Source organism: Ranitomeya imitator, chromosome 5 (genome assembly GCF_032444005.1).
Source record: "Ranitomeya imitator isolate aRanImi1 chromosome 5, aRanImi1.pri, whole genome shotgun sequence".
NCBI classification, from domain to species: Eukaryota; Metazoa; Chordata; class Amphibia; order Anura; family Dendrobatidae; genus Ranitomeya; species Ranitomeya imitator.
The window spans coordinates 703911191-703929675 of NC_091286.1; the positions used below are offsets into that span (position 1 = coordinate 703911191).

Consider the following 18485-nt stretch of genomic DNA (forward strand, 5'->3'; position numbering starts at 1 on the left):
GTAAACAATGAGATCAGAAGAATTCCATCATCTCTAAGATCGTTCTGTTGGGTCACAACCCTAAGTGTAAATTCAGCTCATTTGGGTTGTTGGGAGCGGAGGTACAATTTTGGAAATAACCAGGGTGCTCTGGAGGGGGGTCTGCACATTATGACCTTGTAGTTCTCTAGAGATAGTCACCGTTTAATGTGTCATGGCCTTGGTGGGTTGACCAGGACGAAAAAAAACAATGAAATAAAAAATTTCTGCCTTTATTTGATAAAAAGGTGGAGAATGCGGGCATCGATCCCGCTACCTCTCGCATGCTAAGCGAGCGCTCTACCATTTGAGCTAATCCCCCTTCCTCTCGTTACTTGGTGGCCGGTCACTTTTCACTGTGATGATTCCGGTCTCGGTGAAGCTGCTGATTGATGTGGAGTGCTATAAAATCCTCCCTTCTGTAATAACGATTCCGAGAGACAGGAGGGACGTTCTCACTACACAGAGAAGGACGACCACGAAGAAACCTCTACTGGTAGATGAGATCTCTCTGCTGATCCTGCTGCTGCTGTAGATCACAGACATTTCACCAGATCTCGCTGTTTCCCAGGACAGGACATCTTCCTAGACCTTTCTGCCCTCACACAGCAGCGCCCAGATGTGGAGTTTATATTTATTTTAGACCATTACCTGCAACCACGATCAATTCTACAGGAAAGTGATCAGAGAAGGCGATCCACGCTGCAGTGAATTAGGAACCGTAATTACCCTAATAGAAGCCCCACATCAGTAGAGCTGACAGTGAGAAGGAATCAGTGTACAAACAGCTGTAGTCGTGGCCGAGTGGTTAAGGCGATGGACTAGAAATCCATTGGGGTCTCCCCGCGCAGGTTCAAATCCTGCCGACTACGTGAACGTTTTTTTTTTTCCTCTGGAAAAAAATCTAAATAATTTAATCTAAAATTGGGAGGCAGTAGAATACACTATACATGACTATGGTAGGTGGACTGACAACCTTTTATTTTATTATTATTATACATTTTTATAGCGCCATTTATTCCATGGCGCTTTACATGTGAATACGAGGCAAATATAGACAAATACATTAAACACGAGCAAAAAAAAAGGCACACGGGTACATAAGGAGGGAGGACCCTGCCCGCGAGGGCTCACAGTCTGCAGGGGATGGGTGAGGATACACTAGGAGCACCATGCCCGCGAGGGCTCAGTCTGCAGGGGATGGGTGAGGATACACTAGGAGGACCCTGCCCGCGAGGGCTCAGTCTGCAGGGGAGGGGTGATGAAACACTAGGAGAGGGTAGAGCTGGTTGTGCGGCGGTTCAGTAGGTTGAGGATCACTGCAGGCTGTCAGCTTGTCGGAAGAGGTGAGTCTTCAGGTTCTTTTTGAAGGTTTCTATGGTAGGCGAGAGTCTGATGTTTTGGGGTAAAGAGTTCCAGAGTATGGGGGAAGCACGGGAGAAGTCTTGGATGCGGTTGTGGGAAGAAGAGATGAGAGGGAAGTAGAGAAGGAGATCTTGAGAGGATCGGAGGTTGTGTGTAGGTAAGTACCGGGAGACGAGGTCACAGATGTATGGAGGAGACAGGTTGTGGATGGCTTTGTATGTCATTGTAAGGGTTTTGTACTGGAGTCTCTGGGCGATAGGAAGCCAGTGAAGGGCTTGGGATAGGGGAGAGGCTGGGGAATAGCGGGGAGACAGGTAGATTAGTCGGGCCGCAGAGTGTAGGATGGATTGGAGTGGTGCCAGAGGGGAGTCTAGAGAGTAGGAGGTTGCAGTAGTCAAGGCGTGAGATGATAAGGGCATGCACTAGTGTTTTTGTGGTGTCACGGTCAAGGAATGCGCGGATTCGGGAGATATTTTTGAGTTTGAGATGACAGGAGGAGGCAAGGGCTTGGATATGTGGCTTGAAAGAGAGGGTAGAGTCGAGAATCACCCCAAGGCACCGGGCGTGTGGGACTGGGGAAAGTGAGCAGTCATTGACATTGATGGATAGGTCTGGTGGAGGGGTAGAGTGAGATGGGGGAAAGATGATGAATTCTGTTTTGTCCATGTTCAGTTTTAGAAAGCGAGCAGAAAATAAAGATGAAATTGCAGACAGACAGTGCGGGATTTTGGTAAGTAAGGAGGTGAGGTCAGGTCTGGATAGGTAGATCTGCGTGTCATCGGTGTAGAGATGGTACTGCATACCATGGGATTCTATGAGCTGTCCCAGGCCGAAAGTGGAGATGGAGAAGAGAAGGGGTCCTAGAACAGAGCCTTGGGGAACACCGACAGACAGGGGGCGAGATGAGGAGGTGGTGTGGGGGAGAGAGACACTGAATGTTCGGTCTGTCAGATATGACGAGATCCAGGATAGGGCCAAGTCTGTGATACCAAGAGATGAGAGGATCTGTAGCAGAAGGGAGTGGTCGAGTGTCGAAGGCAGAAGGCAGGTCCAGGAGAAATAGGACAGAGTAGTGTCGCTTGCTCTTGGCAGTTAGTAGGTCATTGGTGACTTTAGTTAGGGCAGTTTCAGTTGAGTGATGGGGACGGAAGCCAGATTGTAACCTCTGTCCTTCCTAAATGGCTGATGGATCAGTTCCAGAAATCATTTTTTTGTGCGAATATATGAGACCTGCTTGGAAGGCAGCTATGCTCACCACTATACCACCAACGCTCCATATCTGAGCCTTCCAGGTAACTCCAACACTGCACCTGGGGTGGTGGTCAAGTTCTCACAAGAAGTCTCCCTTTAAGGCCAGGATCCCACATACGTTAGACACGGCCGAGTCTCGCAGGTGAAAACCCTCCTCTGGCGCCGGCACTCCGGAGCGGAGTGTGGAGCCGCACAGCAACACATGGAGCTGCACACTCCGCTCCCAAGTGCCGGCGCCAGAGGAGGGTTTTCACCTGCGAGACTTGGCCGTATCTTGCGTATGTGTGATCCCGGCCTTACTCCTCTCCTTTGTTCTCCTGCTTTTCCCTCACGGTCAGGGTGTGTGGAGCAGGGTCAGACGCTGTGCCGCTACATACAGGGCAGATGGCAGCTGTAATATGTAGGGATGTAAACTGTCCTACTCTGTTCCTGCCCCTGAAGACAACAGCAGCACTGTGAGTATTGTAATGTAGAAGAAACTTGGAATTCAACTTTTGTAGAAATAAGGTTAATTTTTTAATGCACTCAAAAGTAGTACAATATCCAGACATTTCAGTCCAACAAAGACCTTCATCAGTGTACTAACAAAAATAAGGGCATAGCAATTAACAAAGATTTCTGCTCATAAAATATAAAGTGTATACATGACAATTATTAAAATACTCAAAATATTCCTATAAGGACCAAATTGGTGCTTTGAATGGTAATAATCCCGCAAAGCTGACTATAGCATGCTAGGTTTGAAGACAGTTCTCATTATACAGTTAGGGCCAGAAATATTTGGACAGTGACACAATTTTCGCGAGTTGGGCTCTGCATGCCACCACATTGGATTTGAAATGAAACCTCTACAACAGAATTCAAGTGCAGATTGTAACGTTTAATTTGAAGGGTTGAACAAAAATATCTGATAGAAAATGTAGGAATTGTACACATTTCTTTACAAACACTCCACATTTTAGGAGGTCAAAAGTAATTGGACAAATAAACATAACCCAAACAAAATATTTTTATTTTCAATATTTTGTTGCAAATCCTTTGGAGGCAATCACTGCCTTAAGTCTGGAACCCATGGACATCACCAAACGCTGGGTTTCCTCCTTCTTAATGCTTTGCCAGGCCTTTACAGCCGCAGCCTTCAGGTCTTGCTTGTTTGTGGGTCTTTCCGTCTTAAGTCTGGATTTGAGCAAGTGAAATGCATGCTCAATTGGGTTTAGATCTGGAGATTGACTTGGCCATTGCAGAATGTTCCACTTTTTGGCACTCATGAACTCCTGGGTAGCTTTGGCTGTATGCTTGAGGTCATTGTCCATCTGTACTATGAAGCGCCGTCCAATCAACTTTGCAGCATTTGGCTGAATCTGGGCTGAAAGTATATCCCGGTACACTTCAGAATTCATCCGGCTACTCTTGTCTGCTCTTATGTCATCAATAAACACAAGTGACCCAGTGCCATTGAAAGCCATGCATGCCCATGCCATCACGTTGCCTCCACCATGTTTTACAGAGGATGTGGTGTGCCTTGGATCATGTGCCGTTCCCTTTCTTCTCCAAACTTTTTTCTTCCCATCATTCTGGTACAGGTTGATCTTTGTCTCATCTGTCCATAGAATACTTTTCCAGAACTGAGCTGGCTTCTTGAGGTGTTTTTCTGTCTATTTTTGGTATTGATGAATGGTTTGCATCTAGATGTGAACCCTTTGTATTTACTGTCATGGAGTCTTCTCTTTACTGTTGACTTAGAGACAGATACACCTACTTCACTGAGAGTGTTCTGGACTTCAGTTGATGTTGTGAACGGGTTCTTCTTCACCAAATTAAGTATGCGGCGATCATCCACCACTGTTGTCATCCGTGGACGCCCAGGCCTTTTTGAGTTCCCAAGCTCACCAGTCAATTCCTTTTTTCTCAGAATGTACCCAACTGTTGATTTTGCTACTCCAAGCATGTCTGCTATCTCTCTGATGGATTTTTTTCTTTTTTTTCAGCCTCAGGATGTTCTGCTTCACCTCAATTGAGAGTTCCTTTGACCGCATGTTGTCTGCTCACAGCAACAGCTTCCAAATGCAAAACCACACACCTGGAATCCACCCCTGACCTTTTAACTACTTCATTGATTACAGGTTAACGAGGGAGATGCCTTCAGAGTTAATTGCAGCCCTTAGAGTCCATTGTCCAATTACTTTTGGTCCCTTGAAAAAGAGGACGCTATGCATTACAGAGCTATGATTCCTAAACCCTTTCTCCGATTTGGATGTGGAAACTATCATATTGCAGCTGGGAGTGTGCACTTTCAGCCCATATTACATATATAATTTTATTTCTGAACATGTTTTTGTAAACAGCTAAAATAACAAAACTTGTGTCACTGTCCAAATATTTCTGGCCCTAACTGTATATGCAAGTAACACATAAGGAAAAAAGAAAAAGAGAAGGAAATAAAGTAAAAGAAAGAATAAAACACCAACCTGACTGCCTATCTGTATGGAGGGAGGTTATGCGGATACGAGACTCAGTGTCTCCTACGTTCCCTGTTCAAAGAATATAGCGAGTGAGTGGCTTGTAGATATACATCTGACCGATAAAGCACCCACAGGTTCCGTTAATTGAAGTACCTTTGACAAAAAAGAGGGAGGGTATATTGGCTATTTTCGCCCTGAACATTACAGCGCAGTCCATAGTGATCAGAGTGCAGAAAAGATGGTGTCCGTACCTTTAAGGCTATGTGCCCACCTTGCAGATCCGCAGCGTTATTTACCACGCAGAAACGCTGCAGATCCGCAAGTGCTTTACAGTACAATGTAAAAAAAATGTTGTGCTAATGGTGCGGAAAATTCCGAGCCGAAATGCTGCGGATTAAAAGAAGTAGCATGTCACTTCTTTTGTGCGGATCTGCAGCGTTTTTGTACCCATTTTATTATAGAAATCTGCAGGGGTAAAAAGGCAGCAAATCCGCAAAAAAATCCGCATTAAAAAACGCATCAAATCCGAACCTGCGTTTTCTGCCAAGAGAAGCAGAATCCGCACAAAAAATTCCAGAGACAAATCCGCAACGTGTGCACTTAGCCTCGGAAGGAAACATAGGATTCCCACCGTGGCAATAAACATTTATGTCTCTACAATCAAAACCAGAAGTACTGGTAAATTGGGGTTTTGGCCGATCATCGAAGAGTATGCCATAAAGTTTAAAAAACCTTCCACTGCTGCGGTCATAGTGACGTGGTAGAAAGCGGTGTCCGCCGCTGATTGTAGCCATATAGGGAGCAGTGCGCGGCATCAGCGTGGAGTGGAATCATCTAATGGCCAATAGTGAAGTGCTCGCATTACCGGAAAGGAGGCTGTGTCTGTGCGCCCCTTGCGGGGGAAGGGCCTCATGCGTTCCATAGAGAGGAAGTGTCCTGTACGTTCCAAATAGGCGAGTCTGCATTCCAGGATCTTTCTAGACAAGAGCCGCTTCTCCGAACGTGTGAAGACCAGGGCACTGTGCATTCTCTCTCATAGCGATGTGATGACAGGATACTCAAAAGTGTATACAACAAAGGAAAACACCAGCGCTACCAATAGAAAAGATACCCTTTGCTGCTGGTATCAAAACAGGCAGATGCCAGGGCTGTCAATGTAAGTAAACAATATTAGTAAAACAGGATGATACCGCGCTAAAGGGAAATGTCTGTGCTGAGGAATCTATATACCAATAGGTGGAGTATACAAAAGTTGCAACTTTTGTATACTCCACCTATTGGTATATAGGTTCCTCAGCACAGACATTTCCCTTTAGCGCGGTATCATCCTGTTTTAATAATATAGGATACTCTAAAGTGTTCTAACTGTGCCGCAGTCGAATAGGAAAGAGGGAGATCCAAAGGTTGAGGTCAAGAGGCATGAACTTCATTTACTATACACGACTCTGTGGAAGAGAGTATGTGATCAGGATTTGAGAAGTTATTCATGATATATGTCCACATAAACAGAGTGAAGAGGTGATCCCTAGTGAGAAAGAAGATTCATACAGAATGATCATAGAACATGTACATAAAGTAATGATGACGTGATGAAAGCGTTTTTTTTTTTTGTATTCAAACAAAGGAGAGTAAATCGTACTCCCTATTGAGACCTCTGGGGGACAAAGTTTGCTGTCCATGGATCCAGTAGGCCTCTTTTTGTTTTAAAATGCACACACAATCACCCTCTCGTCGTGGCGGGGGGACCTGTTCTATGACTTGAAATTTCAATTGGGACACATGCCAGTGATGATAATGATAGACGTGGCCCAGTGGGTGGGGCTAGTGCTGATAAAAATTGGGACACTTCCTGGTAGTGGAGGATTGTAGAAGTGCATAGTGAAGGTCAGGTTCAGGGGCGGTGGGCTGCTAGGGGCAGCATGAGCCAATCATTCTAGGCAGCGGGAGGCTGAATAGAGTTCCCTGAGGGACATTCCTGTAGCATGTGGAGCCTAGGGCTCTGGCCAATTACCAAGGATCTAGTCTGGTCTTCTGCCATCTTGAGGTCGGTGGACATGGAATTACATGTGGGGCAGGTGGCGGGTCCAGGGTGCAGTGCCGGGGTGGACAACAAATCCCTGAGGCTGATTGAATCAGTTGGCTTGGGGGTCATCCAGGAGGAACGAGTGGCAGGGCTGAAGAGGTACTGTACTGAGGAAGGAAGAGACGTGAAATTCCTGACCGCACATGTCGCCACCTGATGAACGTGAACTGACCAGTAAATGTTTGTCTGTTTCAAAGACCTTGGTGTCCTCTGAATAAGAGATTTTTGTTTTTTGAACTTTGGTGGTTCTTTATCAGATAAATGGCAACCAGCGGCAGCTATGTTACTGAATTCAGAAGGCCAGAACAGCCTCACCAACACCAAGTCAGGTTACACTCGCAGGAGTCAGCAGACCCCATGATAAAGGCGGCAGCAGCACAGGTGCAAAATATTGACGGAAGCTGCCACTCACAAACCTAACAAGTCATGGAGGGGGCGGCTGCGTAGCATTACACATGCACCCGGATGAGGCTTGTATAGGGCACCAGTCACACAAGTACGTGTGATGCACAGTATCCGTCTTACATCCTATCGAAGACGCCCATGCTATTAGATCAGGCGGCCACCCAGCACTATATAAGTACACCCCACAAGCCAGACGCTTCAAATCACCCACCTAACACTAAAGGGCCTGGCTGCTTTCAGCAAAAAAATGGAAGAATGTGCTGTGGACCCCCATGATGAAGATGAGGGAGGTTTTCTTCTGCCCCTGTGTTTACCACCTGCTGTTCACTGTTGGCCACTCCCATCTATATATTGTGGACCCTGGTAAGCACTCATTGTCAGAGCTTGCTTCATGCTGCATGGTTAGGAGATAGTGGTTTGTTGTTGTTTGAGAAGGTGTTTGGTGGATTTATCTCTGACTGTTGCTAGGTTTTGAGTTTGTGATAATTCTCCCTTCTTCTTCTACTTTGATTTTTCCACATTCACCACTCTCCAGTGCATTCCTCCGTTATATGTGACTGTATATTTGTATGTTTGGTATTTTTCATTACCTTTTGTTCGTATTACCTTATTAGTCTGATTGGGGTACTACGGTGCACTACTATTCCCCTTTTCCCTGGGTGGGGGAAGGGTACAGACTGAGGGTGGATTTAGAAGCTAATGCAAGGTACGTGGCCCCGGGGTTTTCCCCATCAGATGTAATCCAGGGAACAAGGCAAACTATGGCGCCATTAGCATTAGAGACAGGGAGGAGCCACCTGACATCAGAGTCATGACTCCGCCTTAAAGTATTTTGCCTTGAAGAGCAATTGAAGTTCGTGCATCCTGGCTCTTCATACATTGCAAAGCTTTCTGTGGATGATGCAGCTACTGATGACTTCTCCGACAGTGGCCACAGACAACCCCTGAGGAGAGCAGATTAGCAGTCATCAACTGTATTACTCAGATAAGACCCTGCTACTCAGATAAGACCCTATTAATCACATAAGATCCTAATAATCAGATAAGATCCTATTAATCACACTAGATTGTGGCCCGATTATAACGCATCGGGTATTCTAGAATATGCATGTCCCCGTAGTATATGGACAATGATGATTCCAGAATTCGCGGCAGACTGTGCCCGTCGCTGATTGGTCAAGGCAACCTTTATGACATCATCATCGCCATGGCAACCATTATGACATCTACGTCGATACTGTGCCCGTCGCTGAATCAGAAACGTGGGATTTCTACGTCGATGCTGTGTTGGTCTCTGATTGGTCGAGGCCTGGTGGCCTCGACCAATCAGAGAGCAGGGATTTCCAGGACAGACAGACAGAAAGACAGACAGACAGACAGACGGAAAAACCCTTAGACAATTATATACAGTGGGGCAAAAAAGTATTTAGTCAGTCAGCAATAGTGCAAGTTCCACCACTTAAAAAGATGAGAGGCGTCTGTAATTTACATCATAGGTAGACCTCAACTATGGGAGACAAACTGAGAAAAAAAAATCCAGAAAATCACATTGTCTGTTTTTTTAACATTTTATTTGCATATTATAGTGGAAAATAAGTATTTGGTCAGAAACAAAATTTCATCTCAATAGTTTGTAATATATCCTTTGTTGGCAATGACAGAGGTCAAACGTTTTCTGTAAGTCTTCACAAGGTTGCCACACACTGTTGTTGGTATGTTGGCCCATTCCTCCATGCAGATCTCCTCTAGAGCAGTGATGTTTTTGGCTTTTCGCTTGGCAACACGGACTTTCAACTCCCTCCAAAGGTTTTCTATAGGGTTGAGATCTGGAGACTGGCTAGGCCACTCCAGGACCTTGAAATGCTTCTTACGAAGCCACTCCTTCGTTGCCCTGGCGGTGTGCTTTGGATCATTGTCATGTTGAAAGACCCAGCCACGTTTCATCTTCAATGCCCTTGCTGATGGAAGGAGGTTTGCACTCAAAATCTCACGATACATTGCCCCATTCATTCTTTCATGTACCGGATCAGTCGTCCTGGCCCCTTTGCAGAGAAACAGCCCCAAAGCATGATGTTTCCACCACCATGCTTTACAGTAGGTATGGTGTTTGATGGATGCAACTCAGTATTCTTTTTCCTCCAAACACGACAAGTTGTGTTTCTACCAAACAGTTCCAGTTTGGTTTCATCAGACCATAGGACATTCTCCCAAAACTCCTCTGGATCATCCAAATGCTCTCTAGCAAACTTCAGACGGGCCCGGACATGTACTGGCTTAAGCAGTGGGACACGTCTGGCACTGCAGGATCTGAGTCCATGGTGGCGTAGTGTGTTACTTATGGTAGGCCTTGTTACATTGGTCCCAGCTCTCTGCAGTTCATTCACTAGGTCCCCCCGCGTGGTTCTGGGATTTTTGCTCACCGTTCTTGTGATCATTCTGACCCCACGGGGTGGGATTTTGCGTGGAGCCCCAGATCGAGGGGGATTATCAGTGGTCTTGTATGTCTTCCATTTTCTAATTATTGCTCCCACTGTTGATTTCTTCACTCCAAGCTGGTTGGCTATTGCAGATTCAGTCTTCCCAGCCTGGTACAGGGCTACAATTTTGTTTCTGGTGTCCTTTGACAGCTCTTTGGTCTTCACCATAGTGGAGTTTGGAGTCAGACTGTTTGAGGGTGTGCACAGGTGTCTTTTTATAATGATAACAAGTTTAAACAGGTGCCATTACTACAGGTAATGAGTGGAGGAAAGAGGAGACTCTTAAAGAAGAAGTTACAGGTCTGTGAGAGACAGAAATCTTGATTGTTTGTTTCTGACCAAATACTTATTTTCCACCATAATATGCAAATAAAATGTTAAAAAAAACAGACAATGTGATTTTCTGGATTTTTTTTCTCAGTTTGTCCCCCATAGTTGAGGTCTACCTATGATGTAAATTACAGACGCCTCTCATCTTTTTAAGTGGTGGAACTTGCACTATTGCTGACTGACTAAATACTTTTTTGCCCCACTGTATATAGACTAGATTGTGGCCCGATTCTAACGCATCGGGTATTCTAGAATATGCATGTCCCTGTAGTATATGGACAATGATGATTCCAGAATTCGCGGCAGACTGTGCCCGTCGCTGATTGGTCGAGGCAACCTTTGACATCATCGTCGCCATGGCAACCATTATGACATCTACATCGATACTGTGCCCGTCGCTGAATCAGAAACGTGGGATTTCTATGTCCTTTATGACATCATCGTCGCTGTGCCCGTTGCTGATTGGTCGAAGCCTGGCGGCCTCGACCAATCAGAGACGCGGGATGTCTACGTCCTTTATGACATCATCGTCGCTGTGCTCGTCGCTGATTGGTCGAGGCCTGGCGGTCTCGACCAATCAGAGACGCGGGATTTCTACGTCGATGCTGTGCCGGTCTCTGATTGGTCGAGGCCTGGCGGCCTCGACCAATCAGAGAGCTGGGATTTCCAGGACAGACAGACAGACAGACAGACAGACAGACGGAAAAACCCTTAGACAATTATATATATAGATAAGATCCTAATAATCAGATAAGATCCTATTAATCACATAAGATCCTAATAATCAGATAAGATCCTATTAATCACATAAGATCCTAATAATCAGATAAGATCCTATTAATCACATAAGATCCTATTAATCAGATAAGATCCTATTATTCAGATTAGATCCTATTACTCAGATAAGATCCTATTACTCAGATAAGATCCTATTACTCAGCTAAGATCCTGCTACTCAGATAAGATCCCATTACTCAGATTAGATCCTATTGCTCTTTGTATCCTTGTTCGCTGTAATAATGATTCCCAGAGACAGGAGGGACGTTCTCACTGCACAGAGAAGGACGACCACGAAGAAACCTCTACTGGTAGATGAGATCTCTGCTGATCCCGCTGCTGCTGTAGATCACAGACGTTTCACCAGATCTCGCTGTTTCCCAGGACAGGACATCTTCCTTGACCTTTCTGCCCTCACACAGCAGCGCCCAGATGTAGAGTTTATATTTGTATTAGACCATTACCTGCAACCACGATCAATTCTAGAGGAAAGTGATCAGAGAAGGCGATCCACGCTGCAGTGAATTAGGAACTGTAATTACCCTAATAGAAGCACCACATCAGGAGAGCTGGCAGTGAGGAGGGATTATTAAGGAAAATGAAAAAGCTGGTAATGTGACGCCATCAGTAATGTGGCTGATTAGTCCAGTAGATAATTCTATAATTCTACTAATAAGTAATAAAATGTCCTTCGAACCGGAATCGAACCAGTGACCTAAGGATGTCTGTGCTCCACTACAGTCCTCCGCTCTACCAGCTGAGCTATCGAAGGCTTGTGTCCTGCCGCTCTCCTGCCGCCATCTCCTCGCTGCGTCTCCAGGTTTATGGGTCACAGAACACCGGACATTTCTATCATATATTATACCTGTGCATTATTTACTGATCAATAAGATTCTGACTGTAACAACAATAAGGAGACAGCAAAAATAAAAGGAGTCATCTTCCCATACCGGGAGTCGAACCCGGGCCGCCTGGGTGAAAACCAGGAATCCTGACCGCTAGACCATATGGGAGAAGCTGTGAATGTGTAGCTCCAGCAATGAGCCGAGACCCTGAGATCCGACCGGTGGATCCTGACCGCTAGACCATATGGGAGAAGCTGTGAATGTGCAGCTCCAGCAATGAGCCGAGACCCTGAGATCCGACCGGTGGATACTGACCGCTAGACCATATGGGAGAAGCTGTGAATGTGCAGCTCCAGCAATGAGCCGAGACCCTGAGATCCGACCGGTGGATCCTGACCGCTAGACCATATGGGAGAAGCTGTGAATGTGCAGCTCCAGCAATGAGCCGAGACCCTGAGATCCGACCGGTGGATCCTGACCGCTAGACCATATGGGAGAAGCTGTGAATGTGCAGCTCCAGCAATGAGCCGAGACCCTGAGATCCGACCGGTGGATCCTGACCGCTAGACCATATGGGAGAAGCTGTGAATGTGCAGCTCCAGCAATGAGCCGAGACCCTGAGATCCGACCGGTGGATCCTGACCGCTAGACCATATGGAAGAAGCTGTGAATGTGCAGCTCCAGCAATGAGCCGAGACCCTGAGATCCGACCGGTGGATCCTGACCGCCAGACCATATGGGAGAAGCTGTGAATGTGCAGCTCCAGCAATGAGCCGAGACCCTGAGATCCAACCAGTGGATCATGACCGCTAGACCATATGGGAGAAGCTGTGAATGTGCAGCTCCAGCAATGATCCGAGACCCTGAGATCCGACCGGTGGATCCTGACCGCCAGACCATATGGGAGAAGCTGTGAATGTGCAGCTCCAGCAATGATCCGAGACCCTGAGATCCGACCGGTGGATCCTGACCGCTAGACCATATGGGAGAAGCTGTGAATGTGCAGCTCCAGCAATGATCCGAGACCCTGAGATCCGACCGGTGGAGATGACGCAGGAGACTCTGGATGTTCTTCCCTTATTCGGACTCCTCCATTTATGTGGCAGATACAAGTGACGGCGGCTGCTGGAGCCACATCACAGGCTGGTGCCGCCCGTCACTTCATGGATCCTCCTCCCATCACTGCTGGAGATACGAAAAAAAAAAAACTGACGTAGGAGGGATGGTTATGTTTTTGCTTCTTTATCTTTTAAGTCCTCACCAGAGGAGAATGATCACTGGGGAACTGCAAACTTGTTGCTCAGATCACTATAATCTTTCCCCACAGAGAGATATGCAAATTGCCTCTTTAGAGAAAAAGGACTTGAACTCTATAGCGCCACCTGTTGGAAGTAGCGATCCTACAAGTCACAATTAACCCTTTAACGAGTCGTGCAATATGACTTAGGATAAGAGCCAAATCAGTATCACAATTCGCAGACACGGTGTTTCGGGCTGTTGGCCCTCGTCACTGCGAAGCATGAGAACTCATTAGACTAGGTGAGAGGCTCTGGACTGAGGGCTAAGGGGTAAGGTTTCTCCTTGTGGACAGGGACAAAAAGCTCTGACTTTTCAAGGTAAGGAAACTTACTCGCCGTGCAATGCTCCTCTGGGAAATATAATATGCAAATTGCCTTTCACGGAATACCTTTGAACGAGTCTTGCAATATGACTTAGCAAGCAAGACTCGTTAAAGGGTTGATTGTGACTTGTACTATCGCTACTTCCAATGGGTGGCGCTATAGAGTTCAGGTCCTCTTTTCTCTGATGAGGCAATTTGCATATTATATTTCCCAGAGGAGCATTGCACGGCGAATAAGCCTCCTTACCTTGAGAAGTCAGAGCTGGTGTGTCACTTCCCACAGGGAGTAGCATTTCTTGTAGTTTCTTCTCTGCATATTGAATCACAATACGACCATTCATCCAATGTACACGACATAATGGGTTTCCTAACAACAATAAAACAGCCTCTCGGTGCCATTTTGTCAGTATAACAGCCCGGAAGGCTGCTCCTGCTGCTGTAAGTAGTCAGTTAGCTAGGCGGTATATTGTCAGATAGTTCAGTTAAATAGGATCCTGTTTCAAATTGACCTCCCAGCATCTAAATCCTTTGTGCTAATAGTGTGGTGCAGCCAGGAGGCCACATTTCACGATCTAAATAGTTTGTGCTAACAGTGTGGTTCAGCCAAGAGTCTACATTTCTGAATCTAAAGTTTGTGCTAATAATGTGGTTCAGCCAGGAGATCACATTTCAGAATTTAAATCCTTTGTGCAAATTCTGTAGTCCAGCCAACAGTCTACATTTCAGCATCTAAATCCTTTGTGCTAATCGTGTGGTCCAGACAACAGTTCACAACTAAATATTTTGTGCTAATTCTGTGGTCAAGCCACAGTATCTCAGCAAATAGCTATAGATTGCTAACAGAGGTGTATCTAGCTTTTCCTGGCAAAGGATCGGTTTGGTGCCCCCGCCTGTTGTGAATTCTGTTGTCGAACTTCCTCTTGTGGTCGTGAATGGTACTTCGGCGAGTTCTGTCTATGGGCTCCCTCTGGTGGCTGTGCGTGAAGCTGCTGCTTCTGAGGTTCCTTACACAGGTGACGTGGTTTATCCTTTGGTTGGCTGCTCTATTTAACTCCACTCAGATCGTTACTCCATGCCAGCTGTCAATGTTTTAGCATTGGTTCAGTTCGCTCCTGGATCTGCCTGGTGTCCTGTCTTCTCCTGCAGAAGCGAAGTTCCTTATTGTTATTTTTGCTCATTGTTTCTTTGTCCAGCTGGTTATCCTGATTTTGTCTTGCTAGCTGGAAGCTCTGGGATGCAGAGTGCCCCCCCCCGCACCGTGAGTCGGTGCAGAGGTCTTTTTTGCACACTCTGCGTGGTCTTTTGTAGGTTTTTGTGCTGACCGCAAAGATTCCTTTCCTATCCTCTGTCTATTTAGTAAGTCTGGCCTCTCTTTGCTAAAACCTATTTCATTTCTGCGTTTGTGACTTTCATCTTTTCTCACAGTCATTATATGTGGGGGGCTGCCTATTCCTTTGGGGAATTTCTCTGAGGCAAGGTAGGCTTTATTTTCTATCTCTAGGGCTAGCTAGCTCTGAGGCTGTGACGAGGTGCCTAGGGAGCGTCAGGAGCGCTCCACGGCTATTTTTAGTGTGTGTGATAGGATTAGGGCTTGCGGTCAGCAGAGCTCCCACATCCCAGAGCTCGTCCTGTATGAGTTTAACTATCAGGTCGTTCCTGGTGCTCCTAACCACCAGGTCATAACAGTACAGCTGGCCCAAAGTATTAATGCATCTCAATAGAGGGATAAGAGAAGTTCTGAGACCATTTTTTTTCTTTGCACTGTGTTTTGTCTTTCTTTTCCCCTTAACCTCTGGGTGGTTCAGGACACAGGTATAGATATGGACATTCAAGGTCTGTCCTCTTGTGTGGATCATCTCACTGCAAGGGTACAAAACATTCAAGATTTTGTGGTTCAGAATCCGATGTTAGGGCCTAGAATTCCTATTCCTGATTTATTTTCTGGGGATAGATCTAGATTCTTGAATTTCAAAAATAATTGTAAACTGTTTCTAGCTTTGAAACCCCGCTCCTCTGGTGACCCCGTTCAACAAGTAAAAATCATTATTTCTTTGTTGCGTGGTGACCCTCAAGACTGGGCATTTTCCCTTGCGCCAGGAGATCCTGCATTGCGAGATGTAGATGCGTTTTTTCTAGCACTTGGATTGCTTTATGATGAACCAAATTCAGTGGATCAGGCAGAGAAAATCTTGCTGGCTTTGTGTCAGGGTCAAGATGAAGCGGAGGTGTACTGTCAGAAGTTTAGAAAGTGGTCTGTGCTTACTCAGTGGAATGAATGTGCCCTGGCGGCAATTTTCAGAAAGGGTCTTTCTGAAGCCCTTAAGGATGCCATGGTGGGATTTCCAACCCCTGCTGGTCTGAACGAGTCTATGTCCTTGGCCATTCAGATCGATCGGTGCATGCGTGAGCGCAAAGCTGTGCACCATCTGGCGGTATTCTCTGAGCATAGGCCTGAGCCTATGCAATGTGATAGGACTTTGACTAGAGCTGAACGGCAAGAACACAGACGTCGGAATGGGCTGTGTTTTTACTGTGGTGAATCCACTCATGCTATCTCCAATTGTCCTAAGCGCACTAAGCGGTTCGCTAGGTCTGCCACCATTGGTACAGTACAGTCTAAATTTCTTTTGTCCGCTACTCTGATTTGCTCTTTGTCGTCCTATTCTGTAATGGCATTTGTGGATTCAGGCGCTGCCCTGAATTTGATGGACCTGGAGTTTGCCAGGCGCTGTGGTTTTTTCTTGGAGCCCTTGCAGTATCCTATTCCATTGAGAGGAATTGATGCTACGCCTTTGGCCAAGAATAAGCCTCAGTACTGGACTCAATTGACCATGTGCATGGCTCCTGCACATCAGGAGGATATTCGCTTTTTGGTGTTGCATAATCTGCATGACGTGGTCGTTTTGGGGTTGCCATGGCTACAGGTCCATAATCCAGTATTGGATTGGAAATCTATGTCTGTGTCCGGCTGGGGTTGTCAGGGGGTACATGGTGATATTCCATTGCTGTCAATTTCGCCTTCCAATCCTTCTGAAGTCCCTGAGTTTTTATCAGATTACCGGGATGTATTTGAAGAGCCCAAATCTGGTGCCCTACCTCCTCATAGGGATTGCGACTGTGCTATTAATTTGATACCTGGTAGTAAGTTTCCTAAGGGCCGTCTGTTTAATTTATCTGTGCCAGAGCACGCCGCTATGCGGAGTTATATAATGGAATCTTTGCGGTCAGCACAAAAACCTACAAAAGACCACGCAGAGTGTGCAAAAAAGACCTCCGCACCGACTCACGGTGCGGGGAGGGGGGCCACTCTACATCCCAGAGCTTCCAGCTAGCAAGACAGGATAACCAGCTGGACAAAGAAACAATGAGCAAAAATAACAATAAGGAACTTAGCTTCTGCAGGAGAAGACAGGACACCAGGCAGATCCAGGAGCGAACTGAACCAATGCTAAAACATTGACAGCTGGCATGGAGTAACGATCTGAGTGGAGTTAAATAGAGAAGCCAACCAAAGGATAAACCACGTCACCTGTGTAAGGAACCTCAGAAGCAGCAGCTTCACTCACAGCCACCAGAGGGAGCCCATAGACAGAACTCGCCGAAGAACCATTCACGACCACAGGAGGGAGTTCGACAACAGAATTCACAACACCCGCCCCCCCAAACTTCCCCCATTTGAACCTCAACTCTATTGAAACTGTATGATCAAGCCAAGGTACATTCCTGAATCCCCATAATGTTAAAATAGATACCAATAAAAGTAAAATTAATTGAGACATCAGTAGGTTTTTGAATATCCACATTGAATCAGCAGCCCCATATAATCCTGCATAAAGGTTAATAATGGCCCCATAAGATGCTCCATAAAGATATTTGCGCCATATAGTGCTGCAGAAACGTTGATTACGGCCCCATAAGATGCTCCATAGAGACATTTGCCCCGTATAGTGCTGCAGAAACATTAATTATGGCCCCATAAGATGCTCCATACAGGCACTTGCCCCATATAATGCTGCAAAAACGTTTATTATGGCCCCATAAGATGCTCCATAAAGATATTTGCGCCATATAGTGCTGCAGAAACATTCATTATGGCCCCATAAGATGCTCCATAGAGACATTTGCCCCATATAATGCTGCAGAAACGTTGATTATGGCCCCATAAGATGCTCCATAAATATATTTGCGCCATACAATGCTGCAGAAACGTTGATTATGGCTCCATAAGATGCTCCATCGAGATATTTGCCCCATTTGCTGTTGCTGCGATAAAAAAAAAAATCACTCACCTCTCGTCGCTCAGGCCCTCGGCACTTTCAAAATTCACCTGCTCCTCATTCCAGCCGCCACTCCATCTTCAGCGTCTTCCACACTGACGTTCAGGCACTAACCATGTCACCATGCCCTATGACCTGAGCGTCACTGCTGAAAACGGTGCGGCGGCTGGAACGAGGAGCAGGTGAATATGGCGCAGCACTGCGCTCCCCTCCCCATTATACTCACCTGCTCCTGGTGCTGTGCAGTCCCTGCTTCCCCGGCGCTGCAGCTTCTCCCTATGGGAGGTGGAGCTGCATATTCATTACTATAATGAGCGGTACCATGTGAGAAGCTGCCGGCGCTGGGGAGCCAGGGACCTGCAGGGACCGCGCCAGGAGCAGGTGAGTATAATTAGACAGCCTCCGCTCCCACTCCCCTGCCGACCCCTGGGTATGACTCATCGAGGAGCCTCCTTGGACCGCCACATCATTAGGCGGCCCGCTGGCGCCCCCTGTTGGCTGCGCCCGGGGCACATGCCCCGGCTGCCCCCCTGGATACGCCACTGATTGCTAATTTACTGACAGGTGACTGACA

The 18485-nt window shown here is 46.5% G+C and overlaps 2 non-coding genes across 2 annotated transcripts; one reads left to right on the plus strand and one right to left on the minus strand.

Moving 5' to 3' along the window:
- The first annotated feature begins 808 nt into the window (after positions 1-808).
- On the plus strand, positions 809-890 carry TRNAS-AGA (transfer RNA serine (anticodon AGA)). Its single transcript has one exon. It is a non-coding gene; the product is annotated as a tRNA-Ser (tRNA).
- Positions 891-12109: 11219 nt separating this feature from the next.
- TRNAE-UUC (transfer RNA glutamic acid (anticodon UUC)) lies at positions 12110-12181 on the minus strand. Its single transcript has one exon. It is a non-coding gene; the product is annotated as a tRNA-Glu (tRNA).
- Between the last annotated feature and the right edge of the window lie 6304 nt (positions 12182-18485).